Source organism: Malania oleifera, chromosome 2, assembly GCF_029873635.1.
Source record: "Malania oleifera isolate guangnan ecotype guangnan chromosome 2, ASM2987363v1, whole genome shotgun sequence".
NCBI lineage: Eukaryota > Viridiplantae > Streptophyta > Magnoliopsida > Santalales > Ximeniaceae > Malania > Malania oleifera.
The window spans coordinates 77,005,636-77,019,387 of NC_080418.1; the positions used below are offsets into that span (position 1 = coordinate 77,005,636).

At 39.1% G+C, this 13,752-nt stretch overlaps 1 protein-coding gene across 1 annotated transcript in view; it reads left to right on the forward strand.

The window, feature by feature from the left end:
• Positions 1-13,752, forward strand: part of LOC131149253 (uncharacterized) — a 144,226-nt gene that overhangs the window by 60,384 nt on the left and 70,090 nt on the right. The window lies entirely within an intron of this gene.

The following is a 13,752-nucleotide window of genomic DNA, read 5'->3' on the forward strand; positions in this document are numbered from 1 at the left end:
CTAGATGCTCACCCTGCTGTAAGAAAGGGTAGTAGAAATGGGGAGTTTATAACTGAAAAAAGCGATGGTACTAACGAGCCAAAGAGCCTTCTCAATACAATGACCCTCCCAAAAATGTATATCCCATTGTGAATTGTATAACCAACATTAAGGAAGAATGAGAAATCTAGGCACATATTTTCAAGGATTAAGTGTTATTAACTCCAACTTTTAGCATCCCACTCATTATGTAAAATTCCAAATTTACTACGAAATTTACTGTATGTGTTACATAAAAAAGAATTAGGTTCTAGGGAAAACGCCATAGCCACATCCCCACCATGGAAATGTTTTTGGGCACCAAATTTGCCTAGACCAAAACCTCCCTCCTTTTTAGATCCACTCACAATGTCCCATCCTATGTGATGATCTCTACTCCTTCACCAGTTCCCAACTGCTAGAAATCTCTGATATATTTCTCCATTCTTCGAGTTACCCTCTCAGGAATTTTAGGAAGGGGCAAATAATACAGAGGAATATAGGAAAGATTAGCATGGATAAGAGTAATATGACCGTATTTTGTAAAAAAATCTCTTTCCAACCATCTAATCTCCTACTATAAAATAGAATCTTCAATTGGGTTATGCATGGTTTTAAAACCTAGATTGGACCAGCTGGTCTGACCAGGTTCAACTGGAACCTGCCACCAGGTTGGTCCAGTTAATCTACCAGAACCAGAACTTCTGTGAACTGGGTGGCCTGGTCTGAGCGAGACGGAACTGGTCTGAATTGGGTTGCCTTTTGCTTTAAATAAAAAACTAATGTTGATGAAAATGCAGGACATGGACTTGAACCCTGGACCAATGGGGGAAACACCACTAGCTTACCACCACACCACATTCAGGCGTCTGCTTATTTGTGGGGAACATTATATATGTAACAGGCTATTGATTTCACTCATTGTTTCCTATACTAATAAATTCAAGGAGAGAGAGAAAAAGGGAGGGAGTGAGAGAGAGCACACCAGCTTATTGTTTTGGAGTAAAAATATAAAGTATTAAAATTTAAAGTATATTTTTATGAAAATAGGAAAAGTAGTTCAAATTTTTTTTTAAGATGGTTGTTAGTAATTGTTTTTGGCTTTAGGTGGGCTAATATATGTGGTTTTAATTTAACATCTTTATAATATTTATATGTAATGGTGTGATATTATTTTTGTAATAAAATATTATTACATATAATATGATACATACATCTATATATGTAATATATATACATATATATATATATATATATATACATATGTATATACACACACATAAATATACATATGTATACACACACACACACATATATATATATACATATGTATACACACACACACACACACACACACATATACATATAAAATATTATATCTTGTTGACATCACTGGTTTGAGCCACTGGTACGATCTACCCATGGCTTCATCGGGTTGATCACTGGTCCAGGTTTCACAACAATAGGGTCACCACCTAAAAGGATGTCTAAATAAGTAATAGGCCCACTAATAACCCCGCAAAGCTGAAAGAAAAGAGGCCCAAAAAGAAGGCATGTTAGAGAGAGAAGCTCTCACCTCTCTCTAGAGAGGCACATGACCTTGGGGCTGAATTCTCTTTGTGGTTTGATTTTCCTTTGAATTATTGGCTTTTGCTTCTGGGTTTGCACGATTGGGGTTTTCCGAAGGTAGATTGCGGACCTCCAGTGGTGTTTTGGAGATCTGTTTTTCCCTTTTCCTGTTTCCCGCTTGTCGGAAAATTTGAATTTTGAAATTTTTGTGCTGTTATGGGTCATAAGGATGGTGCTAGGGCACATGGAAAATTGGGGATGAAATCTGGTATGAAAGAGGAGATTGAGGATGCTTTAAACTTCAGAGAGATTAAAGGAGGTAATAAAGGGCTGTGGATGAAAAAGAAGGAACATGAAATATTGGCAGAGTTCGCGAGACTGTCAAAGGAGGTGTTTTGGAAATCGCAAGAGAAATCGAAGGGCATGCAATCACCCTCGGTTCTTCTTGGCATGCTTTAGAAGCAGTTGGGAATCTCTGTGAGTCCCTCCTCTTCCAGCTTGAAGGGGGGAACCGGTGCTGGTATCCAGGAAAATTCGCTCCTGATGGTGTTAAACGAAAGGATACTCGAAGAAGTGGGAATGGTTGGAAACAGAAGTTCACAGATGGGTATTGAGGAATGTGGTAAGATGGTTATGGAAGGTCGGTCAGGGGGCGATGAGGAACAAAATGGTTCAGAATCCTTGGGTCCCAAGGACACAACTGAAACAGTGGAAGCTTCGGATGGGGTTGGGTCTGTTCGTGTTCTGGGATCTGAACCAGAGTTGCGTGATCCTGTGGAGAGGAACCAAATGCTACTGGAGATCCTAGAGGAGAGAACGATCATGAGGAAGAATAAGAGGGTGGCCTGGGCTGAATTGTTTGCAAACAATAGGAACCCTTCATGCTGTGGTGAAGTTCCAGTATTCCCTGCAAGTGAAGATGGGGCTCATATATCAGCTTCGGAATTAGATGATCCTGAGGGGATTGTGAACAAGCATTTGGTGGGGTACTTCACTGGGAAATTTCCAGGAAGGTCTGCCTTTAACTCTCTGGTGAGTACTTGAAAAGTGCCAGTTGAATCGATGCTGCATGACAGAGGTAGGATTATCTTTAGGTTTTAAAGGGAGGAGGACCTCAGTAGTGTTTTGCAGAATGGTCCTTACATGGTGTATGGGAGGACCTTGATTCTAAAGAAGATGCCAAAATTTTTTTAGTTTGACTCTGAGCAGAGGACGACTCTTCCTGTTTGGGTGCAACTGAGAGACATGCCCCTTGAGCTGTGAACTCCCATGGCAATAGGTAGGACATGTTCACAATTTCGTAAACCAATATACATGGATAAGCTTACTACCAACAAGGATCGGCTCTTGTATGCTAGGGTCCTTGTGGAAGTTGATGTTTCTAAGGAAGTGAAACTTAGAATTAAAGTTTGGTTGCCTGATGAAATGTCGATAGTACTGGAGGTGTTCTATGAGAATCTTCTTAGGTTTTGCAAGTATCGTAAATCTGTGGGACAGTTGGAAAATTACTGTGGTGTGAAAAAGGAAAAGGAAGGGTTAGTGGAAGGAAACACTAAGAGGGATGATAAGAAGGTGTTAGAAACTGAAGCTATAAAAATTGTGAAACCTGTGGAGGAGATTAATGAGGGGGGCTCTGTTTCTGGGATGGTGGCAGACCAGAGATGTGTGGACCTTGTTGGGGGCTCTGATGACCTTTTTTGCTCTCAGGTGAGGGCTATGTTGCAGGGGAGAATGAAGTTTGCAGAGGGCCCTGTGGGGTGTCTAAACCTTGAAGAGGGCTCTGAAGAGGTGTTTTGCTCTAAGCTGAGGGTTGCAGGGGAACATGAACATTTCAGAGGGTTCTGTTGCTGAGGGGTGCTCTCTACAGGGGTTGCAGATGAAGGGGGATGAAGAGAAGAAGGTGGTAAGTGATTCGGGAGATCACTCTGAAGGAGTGGAAGGTGAGAATCTCTCAGGCAATGTCGAGTCTGATCCTGAAGAGATTTTGGGTTCTCCCCAGGTACCCAACCTGAAGGCCAAAGAGGTTGAAAAGGGTGCGGAAATAAATGCTGGTAATAAGGGAAAAGCTGAGGTGGTTATCCATAAGGATAAGGGCAAGTTGGCTTGCTCTGGACCTAATGTCAGAAGGGCAACACTGATGCAGATGGATTTACCCCTGTAAAGAGTAAGAAGAAGAGTAAGGGGGCTGGTTGCAGTATCCAAATAGGAAGGAAAGGGGGCCCTGGTCTCTTTAAACCCCAATGATGATTGCAGCATGGAATGTTAGGGGCTTCAACAAGCCCTTAAAACAGAATGGGGTCCTTGATCTCATTCGTAAGAATAATGTGGAGGTGTTTGGTATCTTAGAAACTAAGCTATCTGCAGATAGATTGGAGGAGTTAATGAAGATGAAATTGCATGGCTGGTATCAAGTCAACAACTTTACTCATCATGCAGCTGGTAGGATTGTTGTGATTTGGAATCCTTCCAAAGCTCCTGTTCAGGTGGAAGGATGCAGTGCACAGGTGATTCACTGTTCTGTTAAGACTTTGGTTTCATCTTTTTGCTTTTCTGTTAGCTTTTTTTACGGCTTTCTTACAATTGTTACCAGAAGAGACTTGTGGATGGATATTATTCAGCATGGTAGCTCATTTCAAGGTCCTATAATTGTCATGGGGGACTTTAACAGTGTGATCAATGCTGATGAGAGGAGGAATGGTTCTCCTGTGACAGCTTATGAGTCCTGGGACCTCAGAGAATGTCTAGCTGAAGCTGGTTTGACAGATTTAAATTCCTCTGGGTGCTTTCATTCCTGGTCGAATGGCAGAATTTGGTGTAAATTGGATTGTGCTTTGGCTAATAATGATTGGTTTATGGAAGGTTTTGCTGCACATGCTCACTTCCAGTTTCCTGGGCTTCTTTCAGATCACTCCTCCTGTATTGTCTCTCTGTTTCAGGATCCTGGGCAGGTGAAAAGAACTTTCAAATTTTTTAATGTGTGGGGTAAACATAATGACTTCCAGGAAGTGGTTAGGGACGGTTGGAAGGTGAGGACTGAAGGATGTAGATTATATAGGTTGGTATGGAAGCTGAAAGCATTAAAAAATTCTTTAAGGCTCCTGAATGCTCTGCACTTCTCTCACATTTCTGCCAGATCCTAAAAGGCTAATGCTGACCTTTTGGAGTTACAACAGAAGCTTCATGACAACCCAGAAGATGTTGAGTTGCAGAATCTGTTGACCATTAAGAAGGAAGTGGCTCGCAAGCTTGCTGAAGCCAATAGGTCTTTCTTGGCTCAACAAGCAAAGAGTAAATACCTCTAAAACTGTGATAAGAATACCTCCTTTTTCCACTCATTGATGAGGAGCACACGAGTAGAAATTTTATTGCTTCCATTTTAAAAGAGAATGGGGATTGAACTACTTCTCAACTGCAGGTTGTGGAGGAATTTCTCTCATTTTATAAAGGGTTTCTTGGCACAGAAGGGGTTTGTATTCCTCTTGATCCCCAGATTATTGCAAAAGGCAAGGTTTTGAGTGACGAGCAGGCAAATCAGATGCTTACTGCAGTGACAGATGAAGAAATTAAAGAGGTGTTATTCTGTATTGGGGAGGAGAGATCCCCTGGTCCAGATGGGTTTTCTTCTGGGTTCTTTAAGAATGCTAGGAATATTGTGGGGAGAGAGTTCACTGATGCTGTGAACGAATTTTTTAGCAGTGTTAAACTGTTGAAGCAGATTAACCACACTATTATTGCTCTTGTTTCTAAGTCAAACCATGCCTCATCGGTGCATGACTTCAGGCCAATTTCATGTTGCAATGTGGTTTACAAGGTCATTGCTAAAATCTTGGCTAATAGGATCAAGCCATGGCTCAATGTGCTTATAAACCCAGCTCAGTCTGGTTTTGTGGGTCAAAGAAGTATGTTAGAAAATATCTATTTGGTCCAAGAATTGGTAAGAAAGTATGCAAGGAAGAGGACTTATCCAAGATGCATGTTGAAAATTGATTTAAAAAAGGCCTATGATTCAGTCTCTTGGGGTTTTCTTAAAGACATGATGATAACTTTCCCAGTTCCTTTGTTAATTGGGTAATGGAATGTGTGTCAACCACTTCATTTTCATTATCCTTGAATGAGGGGTTTCATGGTTTTTTTGAAGGAAGGAAGGGTCTTAGACAAGGGGACCCCTTGTCTCCTTTACTCTTTATGATTTGTTTGGAAGATCTTTCAAGACTGCTTATGGGCCTTGCAGATAATTCAGATTTCAACTTCCATCCAAAATGCCGTGAGTTGAAGATTACACACTTGACTTTTGCTGATGATCTTATTCTTTTCTATAGAGGTGACTTAAGATCAGTTGAACTTGTAATGGATTGCATTGGTAAATTTTTGGATTGCTTAGGGCTTAATGTTAACAGTCTCAAGTCTAATTTATTTCATGCTGGCATTAGGGATCCTGACTTGACTGATATTAAAGGTGCTACAGGGTTTTCTGAAGGGGAGTTTCCCTTTCGGTACTTGGGTATTCCCCTGGCCTCAACTAGGCTTGACTCTATGCATTTTCCCCCTCTGATTAACAAGCTTGCAGGTCTCTTTGCCTCATGGCCTGGTAAGACAATTTCGTTTGCTGGTAAATTGGAGTTGATCAACTCAGTGGTTCAGGGTGTTGAAAGTTTTTGGCTTGCCATTTTTCCTATCCTTAAAGCTGTTTTGAATCATATCAGTAAACCATGTCAGGCTTTCCTTTGGGGTGGTAAAAGGAGACCTCTTGTAGCCTGGAAAGAGGTCTGTTTGCCAAAGAAAGGAGGGCTGGGTGTTTTCGATTTAAATATCTGGAGTAGGGTCTTACGCTCTAAAGCACTCTGGAATGTACACGAAAACAAGGACTCCCTGTGGTCCAAATGGGTGAATCATTTTTACTTGAAGGGTGGGGGAATTTGGGAGGCTTGTCCTAAGCATGAAGACTCCCCTCTCTTTAAAAAGATCCTGGAAATTAAGGATTTGCTGCTTCAACAGTGTAGTGATGAAAGGGAAGCTGAAAATCTGCTCAGACAGTGGGCTTCGGGTGATCAGTGGAACTGCTCAATGGCCTATCAATTCTGGAGGGTTAAAAGTGGGGGGGTTCCCTGGTACTCTGTGGTTTGGAAAGCTGGGTGTACTCCTAAGTACTCATTTATTCTGTGGCTAAGTGCTAAAGGTAAACTACCTACTGATGATAAGCTGCAGGTGGAAGGTATGAACCAGCTTTGTTGATTTTGTAGTGCTGCAAATGAAACTCTAGACCACTTACTGTTTGAATGTAGCGTGTCTAATGCTGTTTGGAGTTCCTTGAAGGCCTGGTTGGGAACGATTAGGGTGATGACAACAATTAAAGCAGCCCTTAAATGGTTGCACAAGGAGGTTAAGGGTACTGGAATACAAGTGACTGCTAAGAGGGTATGCCTTGCTACTATGGTGTACTTCATTTGGCATTTTCAAAACAAAAGGAAATTTGAAGACTGTGCTGTCTCTCCGGAAGCTATAGTTAAACTTATCCAGACTCATACGTTCAGGATTCTCTATGACAAATTCCTCCATCTCTTGCAGTTTGAGTGAATGTTGAGTTGGGTGGGTATGATGTAGCCTTTTGGTAGTTTGATGTACTTAGCTACTTGGTTGTATGGCCTGTTGGCCCCTGAGTATGCCTAGGTTTGGTGTAGCTTGTTTGACTTTATTGCTTTGCAGTTGTGTTGGGGCTTGGCTCCCCTTGGCTTGGGTACTCCCAGTGTAAAATTGTATATACCTATTTGATCAATACATTTACACTTTACTGATCAAAAAAAAAAAAAAAAAAAAAAAAAGAAGAAGAAAGGAAGAAGAAGAAGACGGGGTACTCAATTCATTGCATATTCCCACAACACCACTATTAGATAAATTTTACTTCAAACCTGGTTGTTTTCAAACACCTGCAAAATGGTTAGCATATTAGAAAAGCTAACCATAGCTACTAGAAGAAATAGAATGGCATCGTCTGCAAACTATAGATGCGATAAGACAAATCATCATGTCCCACCCTTATATTTTCTACCAAACCTCTTTCAACACTTCTATCAATCAATTTACTCTATGCATCTACTAAAGTAGTAAAAAAAGTCTAAAATCCCTCGAAGCTCGAGACCAAGACTTGGCCTCTCCATTCACTGAGACCAGAAGCACTCCAAACCCTTTCTATTCAAACTTTATCCAAAAAACCCTTCAACTAACTTGATCATGCTTTTTCAAATCCTTAAGAATGAACCTCTCTTCTTTCTTCTTACAGTATCTTTGATAACCTAATTTTCAACTGAGCAGCGTCTATAACTTTTTGATCACCTATAAAAGCAATCTGATTATGGGAATTAGTATCCACCAAAACTGCAGTCAAATGGGCTTCAAAGTAGCGGAGTTTTGAGTACGGGTAATGTTTTGTGGGCTTGTTGGGAGAGGGAAGGGCAAGTTTAGATCTCAATAGACTTGGCCCATTTGGTGAGTTATTGTGGCCTTTTTATTGAAGGGGCCCAGGTTAATCAAACCGAGGGGATTGAAGAGGTAGCATTCCCTCTTAATAAAACAAGTGAAAAGTCTCAGATTTGACTTGTGGGGGAATCTCACATAGAAAAAGAGGCTTTGCCTCATGATAATATGGTTGCTACACAAGTGGATAAGGGGAGAAATTATGAATTGGCAACTTATTCAATTGTTGCTAGTCTTTTTCCAGAAAATTCGTTCCAAAATTAGAACGTTGGATTGTTAGGAACATACAACAACAACAACAACAACAAAACCAAGCCTTAGTCCCACTAAGTGGAGTCGGTTATATGAATCCTTTTCTGCCAATTTATGCGATCATGGACCATTTCTTTTGATAGATTTAAGGATATTAAATCCTTACTCACTATCTCCTCCCAAGTAATTTTAGGTTTACCCCTACCTCTTCTACTGCCCCCCACAGTAACTCAGTCACTCTTCCTCACAGGTGCACTATAAGGCCTACGTTGCAAGTGTCCATACCATCTGAGTCGTCCCTCGCTTATCTTATTTCTATAGGAGCTACACCTAACTTACCACAAATATGTTCATTCCTTAATTTATCTTTCAATGTTATACCACTCATCCATCTAAGCATTTTCATCTCGACAACTTTTACTTTTTGGATATTATGTTTCTTCGTTGCCCAACATTCCAATCCATATGGCATAGCTGGTCTTATAGCTGTCCTATAAAACTTCCCTTTCAATTTTAAGGGTATTCTACAATCACATAGCACACTTGAAGCACTTCTCCATTTTACCCAACCTGCTTTAACTCTATGCATTACATCATCTTCAATTTCTCCTTCAGCTTGCACAATAGATCCAAGGTATCGAAATCTACAAGTGCTATTTATTTCTTCATCATCAAGTTTAACTTTGTCTCCAATATTCCTCCTATCATTACTAAAATTACAGTTCATATATTTTGTTTTATTTCTACTTATCCTAAAGCCTCTAGATTCCAAAGCTTCTCTCCATAATTCTAACTCAGCCTCTACTCCGTCCCTAGTTTCGTCAATTAATTCAATATCATCTACAAACAACATACACCATGGAACCTTCTTTTAAATACTCTTAGTCAATTGATCCATCACTAAAGCAAAAAGATAAGGACTCAAAGCAGATCCTTGATGTACACCTATGGTAATTGGAAATTCTCTAGTTTCTCCATCTATAGTCCTTACACTAGTCATTACTCCATCGTACATATCCTTAATGACATCGGTATACCTACAACATACACCCTTTTTTTCTAAAACCCGTCATAGAACTTCTCTAAGTATACTATCATATGCTTTCTCAAGGTCAATAAATATCGTATGCAAGTCCCTCTTCTTTTCCCTAAACTTTTCCATTAATCTTCTTAAAAGATAAATAGCTTCTGTGGTAGATCTCCTAGGAATAAAATCAAATTGATTTTATGAGATAAAAAAATTGTCAAGATCCTCATGATAAGCAGAAGATGCAATCAGATGGTGGACAAAACGAGGAAATCTTGGGCAATGGGTCATCCCCAAAGGTGGCAAGTACTTCTGGGGATAGAAAGGATGAAAAAGAATGTATAAAGGTAGTGGAAACGAAGGTGTATAATCGTTGATCAGTGAGAAAGGAATAGAAAGGTGTGAAAAATTTGTTTCATAACAGTTGTAAGAACTCAAATTTGCAGGGAGGAAAATTTTTAAAAATTGATGATGCTGGAAAGTTTTATGTTCAGGAATCTAAGAATTGTTGTAACGGCTTAAACAAAGGTGGTAGTTATTCTCAGAGGGGAAAAAAGAATTGGGGGGATATATCAGGGGAAGTCAGTGAGTATGACAGTGACTTTTCTTGTGATTGTGGTCTTTTGTTGGATAAGATCCGTGAAAATTATAGTTCCGATTCTTTTGAGGCTCTTGGGGATATTTCTTATGTGCCCCCTTCTCCACTTGTAAGTTTAGAGGATGTTTCTATTTTTGAGGAGGGGGAGTTGAGTGTGGACTTAGCTGTGACTAATCATTGTGGGGATGAGTTATTACCTACTCCAGTGGAGGAGATTAGTGCGCGGGATGTTGGTGCTCAAAAAGTTCTGAATGATATGGGACTGTAGTTGGCTAACCTGGGAGGGAATAAAGTTCAATTGGATGGTTCTAATAGAAAAAAGTTTAGAAGGTAGTGAGAACTTGCTATATTACAGAGTTCCATCAATTATGAAGGGAAGGGCTTAAAGAGGGGTTTTTTAAAATTAGAGTTTGATAGTTCTTTTATTTATTTATTTATTTATTTATATTTTTTTAGTTTTGGTTTTTTGTTTCTTCCTGCTTTGAAGATCTCGTCCTCTTCTAAGATGTAATTCTCTCTTCTCTCTTAATAATTTTTTTTTTCTATTAAAAAAAGTAATTTGAAAAGATCTTAGGAACGCTTGTCACCTTGCTAATTAGCCTAAAATACCTAACTCTAGTGGAACAATCTTTTTTAGGCAGCAATGTAGTAAAGGTTGAATTAATGCCCTTACTTGCTACTTGATTATCGAAGAACTTATTAAAGACTCTGAAAAGATCTTCCTTTATAAAATTCCAGCAATCCTGAAAAGGTGCTATCATAAACCCATCTGGCCCGAGTGTCTTATGTCTATCAATCTCAAACACTGCACCTCTGATCTTCTCCTCTTCAAAACGCCACTCAAGCCACATTGCTTTTTCTGCTGCAATAGGACACCAATCCAACCCCTTAACCATCATAGCCTTCCCTCATCCTCTGAAAACAGGTTCCTCTACAAATCAATATTGTACCTGCAATACAATCAGGATCTCCAGTAACCATTACCCCATCATCCTTTATCTCTTTTGTAAATTTTCTTCTCCTACCACTTGCACCCTATGAAAGAGCCTTGCGTTATAGTCTCTGTCCTTAATCCAGTTAATCCTTGTCTAGTTCCACCAGCTGGTTGAGCTCAACTCTTCCAGTCTTCCCACAAAGAAATTGCTGAAACTCATCAAACAATTGAACTCTTTTACCAGCTATTTCTCCTGAAAGAGGGCCCTCCTGCACTAGAATATCTACCAAACCTGGTTCTTAGGAAAAATCATTTCTCCTTGTGCAATCTTCACCAAAGAAACCTCCACATTCTGGAATTTGAGTTTTTCTGTCACAAATTTCAACCTGTTTATGAAACAAGCATCCTCCTTCAGTCTCTTCTTCATATTCATAAATCTAAATGGAGTTGGACCCGACATCACAAGCTTAGATTCAACAATGACTAAGGAGCAATGATACAAAGAACACTATGGGAAGCACTTCTTGAGTTAAATTAGAGAGGGCAACCTCCCATACTCAATTGAAAAATCTGTAAATCCTAGTACATACTATCTATTACCAGCAAACCTGGTGGTTTGGTCATTAGAAAGTGGAATCTCTCCCAAATCAAAATCCCTGATAAATGAGTCGAAGCCTGTCATTCTAGATGTGAGCCTAGAACCTCTCATTTTTTCGTTATTGGATCTAATAATGTTAGAACCCCCCCCCCCCCTCCTAATTGCCAATTAGGTGAAACATAAACCACATCAGCGCTTCCCAAAGTAAACCCCTCAACGCTGACAAGAAGGCCCATAAACTGAAGTAAACCATCACTGCCCCCTACCTTTACTATCTAAGAGGATAGGTGCTGAAAAGGAACCTACTAGAACATCTAATTAACTGGTGAACCTAGTGTCTCAAAAATGAAAATGTCCCCTGAGGATCCAGTAGATGCTAACAAAACCATTCCTTAAACATGAAATCTCAAGTACTCCCAACAGGAAACCCATCCACCAAATTGAACTTGGACCTTTGTAACATAACAATATCAGGGAAACTCTTACAAGTAGTCTCCTTAGTCTCTTGATGTTTAGGTTTTCCAGTTCTGTGTTAAAATAGTAGGTTATCTGGATAGAAAGAAAATTTGGATGGAATTGTTTACTTTTGAAATAGGTGGACCTCTTGGCTGCTTGGTCACTTTCTTGTCACTGATGTAGTTAGCAGTTCAAATGGAAAGTTAAAGCGTCATCCAGTTAGACAGCTAAAATACAGTTTTAACAAATGCTGAAACTGAATTTAAGGAGTGTCCTAGAGTCTTTTGAAGTATCGCCTTCTAAATCGTACATGCTCATACAGAAATTGTGAGTGTATTTCTTTTTAATAGACATGTCTAATAGACTGATTATGGAGTTGTAGATATGCATTGTTGTCTAGATACCTCTGTTAACTAACTAAAATTTAGTTAAAGTAAAACAGAAATGCCACATTTAATAAATGACATTGAAATGGGGAGGGTTAAGGTGGATTGGCCTTGCTTAATTTTTTCCTTGATGTAGCTCTTTCTTTTCTTTTTTGCTCCTTTTTTATTTTTTTCAAGTTTTTTTAGTGGGGGGGGGGGGGGGGGGCACCAGAGTTGTACTTTTCTGTTCTTTCTGGTAATTATTTGACTAATTTATTGTGAGAAGAATTGGATAATTCTTAATGAAAACTATCAAATTGTTGATGGTGTTTTGGGGAAGTGTTTAAATGTTTCCTCCCTTCAGGCATGATTGCATTATGATAATTTGTTTATTTATTTTTTTATTTTCTCTTCACTTCTTTCATGACTGTTTAATTTTAAAATTGAACTTCGTAAACATCCATTGCTTGTTATATGTAATCTCGATTTAAAAAAAAGGAAAAAAAAAATATCTGCTACTAGCTGCAGCAGTCAATCCTGCTTGTCAGTGAGCTCTAGAATGGGCATTGTTGTTGTGCAACCACCACCATCACCAAGACTGAAGTCCCATTAGGTGCTTTGGACTACATCAATCCTCTTCTGCCATCCTTACCATCTCAGTACTAGTTATTCTAGGTCTAATCCTCCCCTTCCTACTGCCACTAATGTTAACTCTCTCACTCTTCCTCACTAGTGCATTATTTAGCCTACGTTGCAAGTGCTGGTCCTCCTTGCATGAACTTAGAATTTCTTTGCTTCAATTCCTCTTTATCAAAAAAATAAAAAAAATGTTGAAAAATTTTAAATCACAAAATGTTGAAAATTTCATAAAAAACCATAAAATTTCAAAATACCAAAATTTCACAAAAAAGTTAAAAAATAAGAATCTCAACCATTTTTCCCTATCTTATCTTCTTTAGGTGCTATCCCTAAGAAATGTTCATTTTTTAATTTATCCTTGAGTTATACTGTTCATCCCTAGGCCCGGCATACATGGGAGCTTTATGCATCGGGCTGCCTTTTTTACCACTTACCCACCTTAGCATTCTCATATAGCAGCCTTTACTTCATATGTTAGTTTCCCTACATTCTGATCCATGCACCATAGCTGGTCTTATAGTGTCCTTAAGAACTTTCCTTCTAATTTTAATGCTATTCTATCATAACTCAACACACTCAAAAGCCTTTCTCCATTTTACCCATCCTGCTTTAAATGTATTAAATCATCTTCAATTTTGCATTCTCCTTGCAATAATAGATCCAAGGTATTAAAATCTACTACTGCTAATAATTCCTTGACCATCAAGTTAAATATTTTGTACGCTACTCCTCCTAATATGAAAAACTGCATTTTCTGTGAATTTATTTTTGTGGCACCAAAATTTGTCAACTAGAAAAAAGGTACACGAGATTATAGTTCCAAAT